Raw genomic sequence first — 16,513 nt, 5'->3', positions numbered from 1 at the left:
CAAGACTGCTACTTCCAGGACGCATTGAAATCTTTAGAAAAAATCAGCTTCTCAGTATCCTAAATGCTAAGGTTCCCCGCACTTTGTCTGAGTGCTGATAGCATGGGCTACCGTTCTCATTAAAAGGAAATGCTTTTTTGCTCTTCACTTTCTATAATTTCATCCCTTTTTCCCTGGTGCCCCTGAATGTTTCTCTTTTCACCCTGGGATTTCTGCCTTGCTGCTGTGACTCCCCTCAAGGTGGCAGCTTTCCACACTGACACATAATGAGTCTTTTCAATTCTCCCTCATACAGTAGACACCTCAGTCATTTTGAGATCCTGTCTAAAGTCTCTTGCACGAGTGCCGTTCACTGCAGGCATACTGTTGTGACCACAGCCTGTGCAAGAACCACATGAAGCCTCACTGTGCTCATTAACATGGACTCCTGTGAGTATTGTATTCAAGTCCCTGGGCATTCATTCATCTTCCTCCTTTTTATCTATTTCCAGCCACAGTCAGGACCCCACTGTGACCCCTGCAGTCACCCTACAGTAAAAGTCGATCCCTGTTGCAAGATGCTGACAGTCCACACAGACAGGACAGACAAAGAGAATCAGGAGCCACAGCCTGATTCAGCAGTGAAGGAGGATACAAAGACCTCAGCGGCCTGGACACACCAAGTACCTTTTTTTTTTTAATATATATTATATATATATATATATATATATATATATATATATATATTTTCCATCAAGACCAAACTGGATCAATTCCGCTTCAACACCAAAGGAAATCTTATTGAGAGGCCCCTGGGGAGCACAGACAGAATGGATACAAAAATGCTTCAGCTTAGAAAGGGGATCTTCTTCATATCTATGTGGATTGGCTTTTGTTGGGAAACATTTACTTCTACTGTGTCAGTGCGACAGATGGGAGACTACATTTGCATGTGGTTTTATGTTCTCTGTTATAGCCTCAGGCTCTCTCTCTTCAAATAAGCAGCCTCTTGCTTGAGGAGATTATGGTCCTGACCTACAGTTCTTGAGAAGCAGACCAGATACGCCCCTCCACTGTTGAACAGAGCAGTTAGGAAGGGGGTGCTGGGGTAGAAGTGACACAGATTTCAGGCTTGAAACACTGATGGTGCTCATGCTCCACATCCAGCGCAAGGAAAGATAGAGAAGGAGGAAGGTTTTCAAACAGAAGGCTGACAAAAATTGGCTTTGACAGTCTGATGAATGCAGTCAGGTGGACATCATGGATTCCCAAATATATCTTGAGCTTAAGTCTTGGTGCCTGCTGTCTCCAACTAAAGAAAGTGACTGGCTATTTCTTCTGATGCCTAAATTCCAGCCTAGAGAAAATCTTCACGGGAAGCCACAGAGTTGGCTGTGGAGCGTGGACTAAGACTACAGCTCAGCAAAATCTGAGGGTCTCCCTTCTTGAGGGTTAGACTGATACCCTGCTACCTGCATAGATGCCTCAAAGAGATGTCAGAAACCACTGAATTACAGGCATCAGGATCCCCAGGACACAAAGAACCACAGCAGTCTCTCTTACTGTATATGTGATACGTTGTCACTTGGGGCACTGGATTCAGCCTCTGCTACAGATCTGCCCATGCTGTTCCCTGCAATAACTTCACTTCTTGGAGGTTCTCCAGCCATGCATGCCTTGATCTGACTCGTCTATGGGGTCTGGAGACATCCCAGCCCAAGTTGGGATGGCTGACAAGGTAGCTCCCAGAAGGAGAACTGCCAGGTCATCCTCTGAGATGGGCTGACACCTGCTTCTGGAGGGCATGCCAGTAGGGTCAAGGCGAAGGACTACCCATGATGTCATGTGTGAAGTGAGGAGTGGACTGGTAAAGCCTCCCCATAACGCACTCTAGTCACAGCTTTCATCTCAACCAGGGTAGGGAAATCCCAAGCTTTGAGGCCCAGTATGGCCTGGACAAGGTAACAACCTCTGAAAAGGGAACTCCAGCAAGGGGAGTCCTGTGGGAAATAAGTGGGCCACTGTGACAAGCTGCAGCCATCTTCCCGAGCCCAGCTGCTCCCTGCTCACTGTGAAAACTCCGGGGCTACTCGGGCCTCTGGCTGGGGGCAGCCCTTCTCCTGCGGAGATGCTCTCAATCTGTTTTTCTTCATGTGTACGTCTTTCTCCTATCCTCATGTAAACAGCAGAGCCATCACCATCTGGCATTTTCAGCTGCTAAATAATTCATTGCCTTTTTGTTAACAAGGAGAGCACGTCTGTGACCAAGGGAGCTGTTGGATCTTCAGCAAATAAACAAGGAGACTCTTAGCAACCTATGAGTCCCTTCTTTGGGGACTGCTGCCCAGCGTTAAGGTCCTAAAACTTGTTTCTGTGCACAGTGCTTTTGCTCCTGGAAGGAACACCACAGCATGGCAGGGAGAGTGCACCATGGGGATCAGTAAAGGCTGTCTTTTCCTGTCAAATTCTTGTTGCTGCCCCATTTCCCCAGCAGCAGATTGTATTTTGCTCCCAGTGGACAAAAAGCAATGGGTTCCTCCTGCAGATGCTGCTAGTCATCCCACTCTCCTGCCCACATGCAGACTCGTCCAATGTTTCCTCTCCAAAGCAAACCTTGACCCATCCAGTCCAGCCAGCTCCCAGCTCTTCCCCATGACACCAAATACCACTTTTTCAATGACAGTCTCACTGCACAAAAAAAAATTTAGGGACAGAAGGGCCCTGAAGCCACAGATACATCTTCTTCCCCTCTCTCCCAGGCAATTCCAACTCCACTGCCCAAAGGAGCCATCACGCCGTGCTCAGGCCCATAGCGCAGCCCCTGCAGCAGTTCACAACTCCTCCAAAGGTAATACTTCAAGCTCATTTTCCTGCCTTTGTCCAGCTCCTTTCACGCCCAGACACCCCTGGATAGGATACCCATCTCCAGATACCCAGCTGGCACCTTTGCAGATCGTTTGTTTCAGCTAATCTCACTGATCTTCAATCATATAGAAGCTTATGCAAATTATGTAACTGCAGTGTTACCATTAAAATAACCATTGGGAATAACCAGGTAAGTAAATAATGTAAATGTTCCAGGAACAGCTCATGCAGAAAAAAATGGCAAAAAGAAATTTCTGCTCATGCACTCCAGTAACAGCTTGATCTCAGACCTACAGGACACGTTCAACCTTCCTCCAACTGGAAGAGATAAAGAATAGCACTTTGTGGTGATACTTATAGTGAGAGGATCACATGAACATTGTAGGTCAGAGTTAATGTTACTGTTAAAACCCTTAAGCTAAATTTTCACATCAAGCTTATGAGATAATTCAGCATTTTGAAATACTCCGGTAACAGCATGCTGCAACCATATCTTAAATATGGTCCAAGCAAGAAAAAGACAGAATCACTAGACCGGTTTCTATTCTGGTCTACATCACTGATAGTGGCATTCTGGGTAAAATCCTTCCCCTCATTCTGCTTTTTCCTATCTTTAAGAAGTGGAAAGGGAATAATGATGTGAATAACGGGGCTGGGTGAGTGCGTTCTCATCCTGGTGATGTTGCAAGCACTTCCCATTAGTCGTGTAGGAGACAGTACCACCACATGCCAATCAAAGATAGGGGTCTCTTTGTGCCAGATGCCACCCTGCAGTAATAAAAGTGAAACTCAACTGAAGAAACACAGGAATGGGCAGGATTACATCTAGGAAAATGAAGCGATAATATATAGGCAGAAATTACAACTGTGTCCTTCCCAGTCAAGGTCTTACTTAGAGGAAAGACGCTAAATTAGAAGCAAGAAATGTGCAGAGTAACAGAGGAGGGCTGTCTTTATTTCTCTTGTTCACAATGGCTGTGAATGGATAGTGAATTTATGATGTTTGCCATTCAGAGTGATTTGCTGAATAATTTCTATGAACCATTTCCAATGTGACAGGTTTGTCTCGAAAATTCAGTGCCCTGTTTGTTTTGTTTATATACCAGCATATGCTTCTCATCTCTGGTTGGGAGGGCACTAATCCAGAGAATCAGATTTCCAATTAAAAATAAGACGTTTCTTTTCTGCGAATAAAATTTTTAAAAATTATCTTTCCCTTAAGCACCCTGCCAGCAAACTCATTTGCTAAGATAATCACAAAAGGTTGGAGTAGCAAAACACCAAAACAAAATCTTAGGAGTGCTCAGATGACTAACCCAGGCTTTCCTGCATGCCTGCATTCACTCAGCCTTGGCCATCCCTCCCCGGCAGGATAAGAATTGTTCATTTCTGTTCGCGGATCAGGCAGCTGAGACACAGGTCTATTGAAGGAGCTGCCCGTGGTCACAAAAAGCCAGCAGAGAAATCAGTGTTAGCAAGTGGGCATTGGATTCCTGATGTCTGTTGGAAAGCAAGCCTCCCTGCTAGCTGACAGCCTTCCCCACCTTCCTTCCTTTCCAAGGAGATATCCAGCGGGGGAGGTTAGGAAATCTGAGCCACTGCTGCTGACTCAGCGCCACAGAGCACCGCAGCCACGAGGCGATAATGACCTTGGGCTGGGAAAAGGCACATCAATACCTTGCACTGAGCTCCGTGAAAGCGTGACAGAGGCAGTTTTGGTACAGAAGGGCACAGTGACCTCTCTGTCCCTGTAGCTCCGTGCATGGGGATAACAGGCACACCACACACTGTGTCCGGCTCCAAGAGGGATAAGCACAGAGGGGCAGGAACACAGATATGGCCCTCCAAAACCCCATATGGGTCCAAGGTCTTCCTCAGCAGCTCTCCCTTTGTCCTTCCCTCTTAAAGTAATGGCCTCTAGGCTAGGCCGTGTAGGGCAGGACGACCCTGTTGGGCAGTCCTGCCTGCAACATCTGTGTGTGTGGGGAGGGAGGGGGCAGATCCTGGAGCTGCTCTGCCCTCCCTGCTTCTGCTATACAGCCCAGATCATAGGACCTTTGCTCCTCTTCTGCATTTGCCCTGTATGTTCCCCTGTCCTTGGTTACTCTCCTCTCAGGCCATGCCTCTGCCTCCAGTGGGAGCACAGTCATCCAGTACCTCCTTGATTCTTTCTTCTGGTCTTAATGGGAATGTACTCTCCTCCCACCACTGCCACACAGTTTCCTACTCAAACTGGCTTTTCCCAAGACGAAGTACACTGATGAGGACATCTCCCAACTTCAGACCACCCAGCCTCATGGCAGGCCCCTGCTCACCACTAATCCATGCCAGGAATATGGGGCTGAGAGAAACCACCACTCCTATTTGCTGGGACCTGTGATTTCTGTGCAATCTTTTCTGGCAATGTTAAAAGCTGAGCTCTCCCTGGGGGCTGTCAGGAACCAGGCTTGAGAACTGATTTCCCTTTGGAGTACCTCTAAGCATGCTGCTCTGTTCCTCCACAGCATTGCTCTACAGGGTACGCCCCCAGCTGTGGCTCATCTCATTTCTGGCTCATCTCTGAGCCAAGGATCTTCTGGCAGGCCACAGCTTGCCTCAGTGTGCCACTTCCCTTCCCTTTGGAAACCTGCTGAGCATAGCTGCCATCGGGGCACAGGCTGGCGCCAGCCCTTTGACAACACTCCCGCTAAAGCAGGCTACTACGCACGTGCCCGCTGCCTCTTTGCCGCAGGCAACGCTAATCGCGTGGCGTTAGCTGGCGTGCTGTGAGCTGGTCCTTCCCTCCAGCACCAGGGACGTGGGCCAGAGAGCAGGCTGCGCTGAGAGAGATACCTGCGTGACAAACTTTTCCTAATTCCCAGCACTGCTCAGTGGGAAAGCCACCAGGGACAACTTTTACCCAGAAACACGTGGTTGACAAGCTTTAACTCACTGATGCAGAGAAGCTTCCTGTACATCTTCCTGCACTGCCTTGTCAAGCCCTGTCACCAGGCTCCCGCAGCCCACACTTCCCATAGAAATCTCTGTTTCAGTGGGCAACAGCTAGACATCCACTAGCCAGAGCCCCACTCTACCTCTGTTTTCTCTGCTGGAATCTCTTTGGGAACTGCTAAGAGATTATCCATTTCTCTTCAGCCATATCAGGAAAACCACCTCAAAGTCAATACCCCAATTTTCTCAAAAAAAAAATCTGTTTTATACTTCTCTTCCACATACCTTCCCTGACCCCACTACTTCTTTGTGCCAACGTATGCGAGTCTTCCATGAGGCTGAGACCCCAGAAAAGAGGATATCAATACCTCCAGCCATATTCCAGCCATTACGTTATGAGTCACTCAAGGATTTCCATGGACTCTTGGTGGGAGAAGAGGTCTCTCTTTTCATTGTTGCTACTTTACTGATCTAATGAGGCATACAAGTGGAACGTATGACACTGTCATGACCACCTTCCCCTCCCATAGCCTTTTCTGAGTGCAGAGATTTCATCATGAGGAGCTCAGGATGACTGAAACTCACCAGATGAGCTTCTTTGAGTTGAATGCTCAAAAGGAGCTCCTTTGGAGTGCAAACAAAAGGAAGTACTAGAGTGGTTCTCTAGCCAAGCAACTTCAGCAGAGACCACTCTACAAGATCACACTTATCTTTCTCTTCTGGAGGAAAGGGGGAAAAATCTGGAAATGATCACGGAGAAAAGAGTATTTCCTAGAAGAGTATTTCTTTTGCTGTTAAAGTTCTGGCAAAACTCAGCAGCCATTTTTAGTCTGAGAACAGACTAAAAGTATCTCCCTCCCTTCTGTAATTCACTTGATTTGTGAAGCTCAGTGCTACAGAAGGATTTGGGATTATTCATTTTTTTTCAATAGGTTGGGCAAGACAAAGGTTTTGTAAATAAACGTCACCTTCCCCTTCTATAAAATCTCACAGTGAATTTTCCTACACTGATTTCCCAACAAGGGGCACAAACATCTGCCAGGCTCACTGCCTGTGATGGCTGCAATTGCAGGCATGGGAGCCACTGCCCCCCTGAGCCTGCACAGACTCTGCAGATGGGAACACTGTGTGTGAGCTCCTTCCACTCAGCGGCAATCCCTCCTCCGGCACTCTGCAACCCTGGCTGCTAAATCCCACCTGCCAGAGCTCGGGGGGCTTTCTGCCAGAAAGGGGTAAAATGGAGCTGAAGAGAGCCCCAGCAAGGAACCGACATGGTCAGGAGGAGTCTGTTCCTGGGACAGAAACTGCATTCCCTCCCTGCCCTTGTCTCCTCTCCGCATGCTCCCAATGCGCTCTGCCAATGAATCATCTAAACTACTTGACCCATCAGGAGGGAGAGATTGAGTTCCCATTTCAGGGAGCCAAGTACCTTTTTCTGCTCTCAGGAGTGGCAGGTTGCCACCACATTTAGGAAAATCTGTGCAGGGTCACTTTGCCCCAGGAAGAGAGGCCTGAGAGTCATCTTAAGCCAACACAGCACTTCAAAGCAAAATCCTCCCTTGCCACGTACCCCAGGGAGTGGCTGCTGAATGACTCCCAGCCATTCCCTCCTCTTTCAGCATCACCATGTGGATCCAGATGTGACTATGTTTCAGCACTAGGAGAGACTAAGCTCCACATACGAGATACTTGGATAGCAAGATCTGAGAGCTGTCCCCAGAACCTAGCCTTTTAGCAAGGGCCTCTGCATGGCTACATTTGGGGACTTCCTCTGCAATCTGGCAGCCACCTGCACAAATCCATCTCTCCTGGAGGGAAGCTGTGTACCAGGCAGGCCAGTATTTACTCTGTGCAGCTCTTCTCAGCATGAGAATACGGCCAAATCCTAGAGAGCTGTGGAAGACCACAGGCAACCAAGAACAAACAGTATTTACAATGAGATCTACAGGCAGAGAGGTCTGGGCAAACACAGGGAAAATTCTGTGCACAGAGTAGCTCTTCTCCAGCTCCTCCTCCATGCATATGTGAGCAAGCAGTTGCTGGAGTGAGCACACAGCAATTAGGAAGGAATAACCATAGCTGAGCTTATTCATTTTCACACTAGCCCTTTTCCTCCACAACTGACTAAGATGCCACTGCAGTCTGGCTTTAACCAGTGTTTGTTTTATATTTCAATGTCCTGCTGTGCACACATTGTGCTTTCACAATAACAATGCTTAGCCCCTTACACTGCACTTCATATGTGCAAAGCACTGAGCAAACATTAGCTAATTAGGCTGTAAGCTCCCTATGGCAGGGGCCTGTCACTCATTCTGCACAGTTCACCCTTGTACTTTGATAATGCTTAAATCAATGCTGTTCATTGCAAAGGATTACCAGGGTTGGGCACAGCCCAGAAACAACCGCAGGGCAGGGAGATGCTGGCTGCAGAACTATGGGGGGGGTGCTCCTGGCTTGGGAGCACAGGGCTGCCTGAGCGGGATGGAGGGCCCAAATGGCTCACGCAGGGCAAAGGGGAAGGGAGTTACCCAAGGTCTCTGAGGCTGCCCCAAGAATAGCTTGGGGACCTCACAGGATCAGGGTAACAGTGAGGGAAGAGGGACTGAGAATGAAGTCTGATTCCTTACTCAAAGAAGTTTCTAAACCACCTCCCCTCCTCTTTTAGCTATGCCACTGGGCACACTGCTCTGTTCTGAGCAGCAGTAAGCAAGAGAGTGGCACTCTCTTTGCTCCCCAGTAAATCCCACCCTCTCAGTCTCCCAAAGCATAGACAGACACCAGATTGTCCAGGTCACCTGGGACCTCAAGAGCAGAGCTGGATCAGAGCATCTTCTCCTCAGTCTGAAGTTTTGCACTCTGCCTCCTCCCCACTAGGAATGGCACCAGGGAGCTCAGCTCTTCCTAAGCCTCAAAAAAGGTACTGTTAGGTGAGGGTGAATTTCAGAAAAGTGCTCAACCTTACATGCAGTGTCCAAATTGCAAACAATGTAGAAGCATGTTTATCTACTTAGTATACACACACATGCACAGGTATTCAGTAAAGCAATATTTCTGAATTAATGACAATAATGAGTTTGTTTTTCTGGTTGAGTCCTTTGGACTACATCCCTCCAAGCACATGTCCCTTCTGAAGGGAGGAGGCAGGGACCTCCATCTGCCCTTGGGTACCACAGACCCGACACCATCACCAGCCCCAGCTCTGCAGCTTGGAGGCTAAAGGCTGTTTTCAGCCCCCAGAGCTGCCCCAACACTTGTAATTAATTAGTAATACATGCAGCTAAAGAGAGCTCCCACCCTCTGCTAAACATAGAACTGAGGGCCATCAAGGCAGCTGTCCCTAAGGAAGGACTCAGGCTTCCCCACTCCTCCGTGAAGAACTTCTCAGTTACTTATCACTTACCAACTCCATCACCATACCACATTACATTCAAACAGATCCACCAAACTGTCAGGAGCAGCTTTTCTTTGGCATCAAAGGCCAAGGAAGGCCTCTCTCAGCAAGGCTGAGAGGGTGGTAGGACATCAGTCATTTAGAGGCAGATTGCTTCTTCCTCCAAGGAAATAAATGTGCTGAAACAGATGAGGATTTTGAGGTCTGTGTGAACAAAAGGGGCCACCTCCTCCGGGGAAAATGCTCCCTTATGGAAACCCATATGTAAACCAAGAGCAGCCATGTCACGGTCCAGGGACAGACTCTGGCTGTCATTGAAGGTCACAAGACATTTTTCACAAATGCCAAAAAGGTACCAGGAGTACTGTGGTCTCTGAAGATATGGGAAAAGACAGAAGAGCAGCTCTTTCCTCTCCAAGCTCCTTTTGCAGTTTGGGGATTTAGGAGCTGTAGGAGGTGAAGAGGAGAGTAGGAGTTTTATGTGTTGCCTTTTATAAAGCACCTGCTGCAGAGAGAGTTCATTCCATCTGGAAACTGCCAGCACAGCCCTTTCCAGCAGAGCTATGGGCATCACTGGCTCTCAGGAGAGCAGGGGAAGATTTACCCCCAGGCAGGGGAGCATTTCACACAAGTGCACGTAAACTCACTGAGCCCATGCATGAGGGGGGAACCCCACTAGTGGGCAACTCCTGCAGCTTTGCAGCCCCATGTCCTGCTGAGTGGGGCTGGCAAGGCACACATGGCATCCAAGGAAAAGGCAGCGAGCCAGCTGAGCCCCCTGATGCCTAAATCCTACCCCAGTACAGCCCACTCCACTGGGAAACTGGCTAGAAGCCTTAACACAGGCTTTGGAAAGCCGAGTCTTGTCCCACTAGGGAGGGCAGCACTGGCTCCACAGGCCCACCTCCCATTCCTGGTTCCTCTCTGAAGCTCATTAGCAGTCTGTCAGTCAATGCCACCCTTGGGGATCTGATTGCTCGGGAACTGCCAGCCAGGACACTGGGGTCCCCTGGGCAGTCACGACTCGAGGGAGAGGCAAAGGGCACGAATCCACCCACAGCCACACACGTGCAGTGTGCCTGTCCCCAGGGTGCATGGCTGAGGGGGTGCTGGTTGTGCTCCTTTGGAAAGTGTTCATCGCCACAGAAGCCCGGGGAACACAACCCATGCCGCAGGCAGACCCACCCTGCCTCTGCAGCATGGCCCACAACGAAGGCTCGGCTCTTCCCTTCCCAGGGCAGCGGTGAAACAGCTGTTTAAGTTGCCTGCGTGGTTGCTTTCAGCTGTTTACCTCCAGCAAGCCCTCCTTGCAGCTGATGTCTGCAGGTCTGGTGTGTGATGTAGGGCGCGCATGGGCACGCAGCAGCCCAGGCCACACTGCTGGTCCCAGCTCTGCTCCATTCCCGCACAGCATGGCTGTCATAGCCCAGACTGCCTGACGCACTAGGACACTTTCCCTTCCTTTACCTCTCCTCTCCTCCCCATCAGGCTTCAGACACCATGCTGACAAGCCACAGATCTAAGCACACTCTCAAAGCCAGCCATGCTGCTGCCACGCTTGCCAGGACATCTGAGCCCAACAATCACACAGCCTCAATGGTGGACCCTGCCTCGCAGCCCCTGCCTGAGGCCCATCTGGCAGTAGGTGTCTTGAGGCAGAACAACCATTCCTACAAGGGCTTTATGTCCAGGGCAGAGCAGGGCTGCAAAATATTTCTCCCCCCAGGATGCAGAGCTCAATTCCTCCTATCCCAGCTCAGGTACCCACTGCACAGATGTCCATGCACCTGACCAGCAGACATGCTGTGGCTGAGCAAAGCCAGCAGTAGGGAGCTTCCTGCCTGATCCTGGGATTTTCTGGCCCTAAGCATGTCTGTCATGGCTTCCTGGCTCTGCACAAGCTTACAGTAGCTTCAGACCTGCTCCTGACTTAGCAGAAATCACTAGAAAGGCCCAGGAGCATCCTGCCACCAGTATCCTCATCCATACCCATCCAAGGGCCAGGACAAGGTGGGTGACATCACACTGGTCCCCTCTTTCATAGAATCATAGAATCAGTAAGGTTGGAAGAGACCTCTGGAGATCATCTAGTCCAAACTCCCCTGCTCAGCAGGGTCACCTAGAGCATGGTAGATACGGTTGCATCCACGCAGGCCTTGAAGATCTCCAGAGAAGGAGACTCCACAACCTCTCTGGGCAACCTGGTCCAGGGCTCCATCACTCTCACAGGGAAGAAATTCCCCCTCACATTCACGTGGAACTTCCTGTGGGTCAGTTTGTGCCCATTGCCTCTTGTCCTGTCACATGGGACAGCTGAAAAGAGTTTGTCCCCGTCCCCTTGACACCCTCCCTTCAGGTACTTGTACACATTGATAAGATCCCCCCTCAGTCTTCTCTTCCCCAGGCTGAAGAGGCCCAGCTCTCGCAGCCGTTCCTCAGAGGGCAGGTGCTCCAGCCCTCTGATCATCCTCGTAGCCCTACGCTGGGCTCTCTCCAGTAGCTCCATGTCTCTCTTGGACTGGGGAGCCCAGAACTGGACACAGTACTCGAGATGAGGCCTCCCCAGGGCTGAGTAGAGCGGCAGGATCACCTCCCTTGACCTGCTGGCAACACTCTTCCTAATGCACCCCAGGACACCATTGGCCTTCTTGGCCACAAGGGCATTGCTGGCTCATGGTCAACTTGTCGTCCACCAGCACTCCCAGGTCCCTCTCTGCAGAGCTGCTCTCCAGCAGGTCAGCCCCCAGCTTGTACTGGTGCCTGAGGTTATTTTTCCCTAGGTGCAAGCCCAGTTCTCCTTGGGCCACCCGCACATTTCCCTCCACACTGCTCTCTGGGGAGACCTCCTCCCCAAGCTGCTCTGCAGGCTTTTCTGCTGGGGTGCAAACCTTCACAATGTTCCCTGCAGCTAGTTCTGCTCTTAACTCATCTCCTTCCAAGCACAAATGGCTCTTCTTCAGGGCAATGGATTATAACACTATATATAATCTTTTTTTTTTTTTTTTTTTTTTTTTACATAAAATATGATTTTAGAACGTTTGCAAAGCTAGAAAATTTCCTTAATTGCATGCACTTGGTGCCCTCAAAGCTAAGGACCAGGAACAAAGGGTGAATTTTGGGCTGCCACAGGAGCCTATAAGCACACTGCTTGCCAAACCTAGCCCTGATGAGGCTCTCCCCCTACTTTTGCACAGTTTCCAAGCAGATCTTGGTAATACCAGATGACCAAGATGAATCACAGCACCCTGAGTGGCATAGGAGTTGGCAGTTCAGCTAACACTTTGGCACCAACAGGCTGCACAACAAGAGATTGCCTTAGTAGTTGCTGTGCTAGATGCATCCATCCTCCTTGTCTCCAGATGGAGGCATTAGCTCTCAGTTTATCAGTTTGAGTTAATAGTGCATCAAAGGGAAGGGAAAGCCTTTCGTGGTGAATGCAGAGGCCTGGAAAGGGGGGGGCAGCAAGAGAAGGTACTCCCAAAGACCCATTTACACCATCTTTGTACCCAGGAGACCCATCCAGAGGTGAGGGTGTGGTCCCGACCAAATCAGTGTGGACTCTACCACCCAGCACACACTGCAGGAGCTTCGCTGTGCCTGGGGATGGATGCACAGAGCAAGCTCGCTGTGCCTGCTGCCCAGCGTGCCCTGTACCCTGCTGCCCAGGACAGAAAGCCTGCATGTCTGCAAAGAGTTGACAGTGCTCCTGCAGGGTGAGGGGACTCTGTACTGTACAGAGGAGTATTTGAGCATTCAGAAGAGGCCACCTCCCCTCTGGCTTTTGGGGAAGATATGCAACCAAATTTGATCTGGCTTGAATGGAAGGAAGAAACTGAACTAGTCTCAGAGGCTCATCACCAGATTGCACTGCCGTCACCTGGGGGATCAGCTGCCCTCCTAGCAAGCCCTGTCACCACAATTCGTAATTCACAATGACTTGGAAAGCACAATTCTGCTTTTTCCTAAAGCAGTGGATGAAGCACGCAATCCGTCTCTCTCTGCTTGCTAGGGCACATGTCCACCAATCTTCCCTAGCCTACGCAGACCTCGGGGGGGAAATCGGAAGAAAGCTTTTGCTGCAGAGGGAGGGAGCTCTTGCAGGCACATGCAAAGCTGCAGACGTGGGTCTGGAAAGTACTTACTGTTCCAGCCTCTTCCCAGTATGCTGAATGCTCAGCAAGTATGGAGAAGACAGCTTGTTCCCATCACTGCCGCCTGCCTCCAGGGGAATTCCCTTCACCCATGACACAGTTGAGCAGATCAACTACATACTCACTGCAGAGCAGAGCAGGCAGTCCCTCACATGGATCAGGCAGCTTTCTTCTCCAAATCCCCTTTAGGGAGGAGAGTTGAAAGGGCCTGGAGCATCAGAGATCAAAGGGATATCACAAGACTGTTGGGATGGGAACCTCAATGCAACAAAAGCCAGAGGGAGGGGGCACAAGTCACTCAGCAACGCCCAGAGTATGGGATCCTGCCCTGACACCTGCATACCACAGCGCGGTGCCCAAGTATAAAGCAGGTGAGAGAGACAGAGAGAGGTGGCACTCGTTTGCACTCTGTGCTAGAGCTGGCACTGCCCCCACATCCGCCCTGCGCTTCCTTCCTGCTCCACCCCTGCCAGCCCCGTCGGTTAGCAGCTGCTCACAGCTACTGGAAGAAGCATCAGAAGTGATGGATGTGACCGAGAGAAATGTAAGAAATGGTTTATTTCCCTTAAGGCAGAGCAGGAAGTGTCAAATCTGAGCACGTACAAAAGCCAGGCCRGGAAAGGAATGAGGCATCAGGAGAGAAAGCGGGAGGCTGGGACAGACAGCATCTCGCAAAGGATGTGGCGAGGCAGACGGCAGGTTCGGCAGCAGGGCGGCTACAAAGCAGCCTGCGCGCTAATCCCTCTGCAAGGATAGGGGATACAACACCGGGTAATGGCTCACAGTGGGAGCTGTGAGGCCAGCTCACCCTTGCCTGGCGGGTTTGGGAGGGTTTGCATCCTTTAAAACATGTCCAATTCAACAGCCAGCATCAGAGATCCTCCATGGACAAGTCAGCCAAAAGTTGGACAAAAACTACCTGGACTAGGGGCAAAATGGCCGAAGGATCAGGATGGAAAGTTTTAGGGGCAAGGAGACAGAGATTCCCCACAGTCTCTCTGCACAAGCCTGCCTCTCGCATTGCCGGGCTGGCACTCGGAAAGGCCGGGCAGCCCCTCATGCCTGCTCAGCCAGCCCAGCCGGCAGAGCCACGTCCCTGGGCAGCCCCTGCCTGCACTCCGTAGCATTGCCGCTGAAGGGGAAGAGAAAAGGAAATGAAATTAAACATGAGATGCTGCAGCAGATGGTTGCAAAGGGAGTTTCCCCAGCCCATCCAGCGTGCTTTGGGCACAGCAGAGATCGGCAGCCCTGAGCCTGTCTCAGCAGCCGCGGCAGTGCCTATGCCATGAATATGACCAGCCAAAGAGACTTGGGGGCCTGGGGAGAGAGCAGTGCCCAACCAACCATCACTTCAAGTTGCTCCTCAACCTGCAGCTACCCGAGACACTGCCACAGTTACCAGGGATCAGACAGGTCCACCTCTGTTTTGGGAGGAATGCTCGGGGACGTGGTGCTGATACATAGCAGTATTGATGGTCGCTGGGGTGTCATGGCCCAGTCCCAGCTGAGGTTCCTGCCTTCCAGCTGGTTTTGGATATGCTATTCTCCTTTTCTACTTTACCCCCGCCGCAACTTAGTAGTTTCAGTTCACTAGGGGCACTTCCTGCCCCAAAATATCCCCCGTGCTTCCCCAAGGCTGCGCACACACCTATCAGAGACAAAAAGCTGCGGAAATGCACATGCTTTGGGGACTATGGCTCATCTGACATACCACATTAATCATAGTCCAGGAACTGCAAGTAAAGCTCTGCACAGGTACCAAAACCCTCCAGAGCAGCAGGGATCAATATTTAGATGATGCTGAATCCCATGTCTTGCCTCTTCCCTGGGAGTAGAGCAGCCTACAGGATAAATAGGTCTCCAAATAGTTCATGGCTGCTTTCCATGCTTTGTCCTGGCAGCACAGCTCTGCCACCGGGGAGCTGAACATTGTGCAGATGCTGTGGTTTTCCTGAGGCCAGGACAGTAACTCAGAGTGAGGTCCTAGGGAAGGCATGGGCAACGCACCCTGTAACACTCTCCAGGGTGCCAAGAGGTCCTGCACTGGATGACCTAAAGTCATAAGCCAAACCTGAGACTGGACTCCAGCAATGCCACTGGAATTGGGCAAAGCACCTCCCAGTCAGTGATGTGTAAATGCCCACACACCCACCAGAGCCCAGTGGGCTGCAGGCTGAACACATTCATGGATGTGTTTGCAAAATCCAGTTACATATATTGCCTTTATTAAATGAGGGAAGGAGATACCACCTTGCTGACACGGCTGATCTCTCTGCATCCCCTCCCGATCAAGAGCAGATAAACTGAACAGAAAAAAGCTTTCTCAAGTGACTGGACTCTAGTGCAGGAGTACTCATTGACCCTTAAGCAACAAAAACAGGATTGAACTCCAATTTTGGCATACAACTCCCACTGCCCTCAAGCACTGCCAAAAGTATGAAGGTCCTAGGAGGCACAACAGCAGCCCAAGCAGCCAACAAGGCCAGTGCTGCCATTGCTTCTTTGCTTACACAGTTCACGTTTTAGCAAAACTGACACAGATCATGTCAGATCTCAGGCAAGAGAAGGGAGAAACAATCTTCAACTACTGTCTCTTAAAATAAATGCTTAATTTGTTGGCTCTGCATAAATTCAAGGAGTTACTGGGAACTCTAAACCAAATAAATGCGAAGTTAAAAATGAAAAGGTCTCGTGCTCTCTTTTCTGAAGGACCTGCCCTTGTGGGTCTGGGACTTGGGTATTTGCAAGCTTGCGGCTCCACTGGCAGATCCCATCTGCATTCCTCCTCCTTCTGTAAAGGACGGGCTCCTCCACCTCCGGTGCTAGGTGTGAGGAAATAGCTGAAATAACATCACTAAAATAATAGATCATCATGGACAGCCAATAAGGTAGAGGGAAACCCACAAGCACAGAAGCCAGATGGGCTTTTAAAGACTGCAGTTTATGGACGTAAACATACTCTGCCCCCTGCCTCCATGATATTTCCACTTCTCCAGCTCTCATCCACCTTCCCCATCTCATCCCCACAGAGAGGTGCGTGGCCCACACCGCACGGGCTGCATGCTACCCGGCTCTYCCAGAGCCTGCCGTGACCCTCCGCATTCCTGCCACAAAAATTACCAAATTCAAAAAAACAAAACCAAAAAACAACAAAAAACAACAAAAAACCCACCACGGTGAAATCCTGTTTCTGCTG

This window comes from Rhea americana, unplaced genomic scaffold (genome assembly GCF_003343005.1).
Source record: "Rhea americana isolate MKP2758 unplaced genomic scaffold, rheAme1 scaffold_18, whole genome shotgun sequence".
NCBI lineage: Eukaryota > Metazoa > Chordata > Aves > Rheiformes > Rheidae > Rhea > Rhea americana.
Note: the sequence above shows the minus strand (reverse complement) of the source record.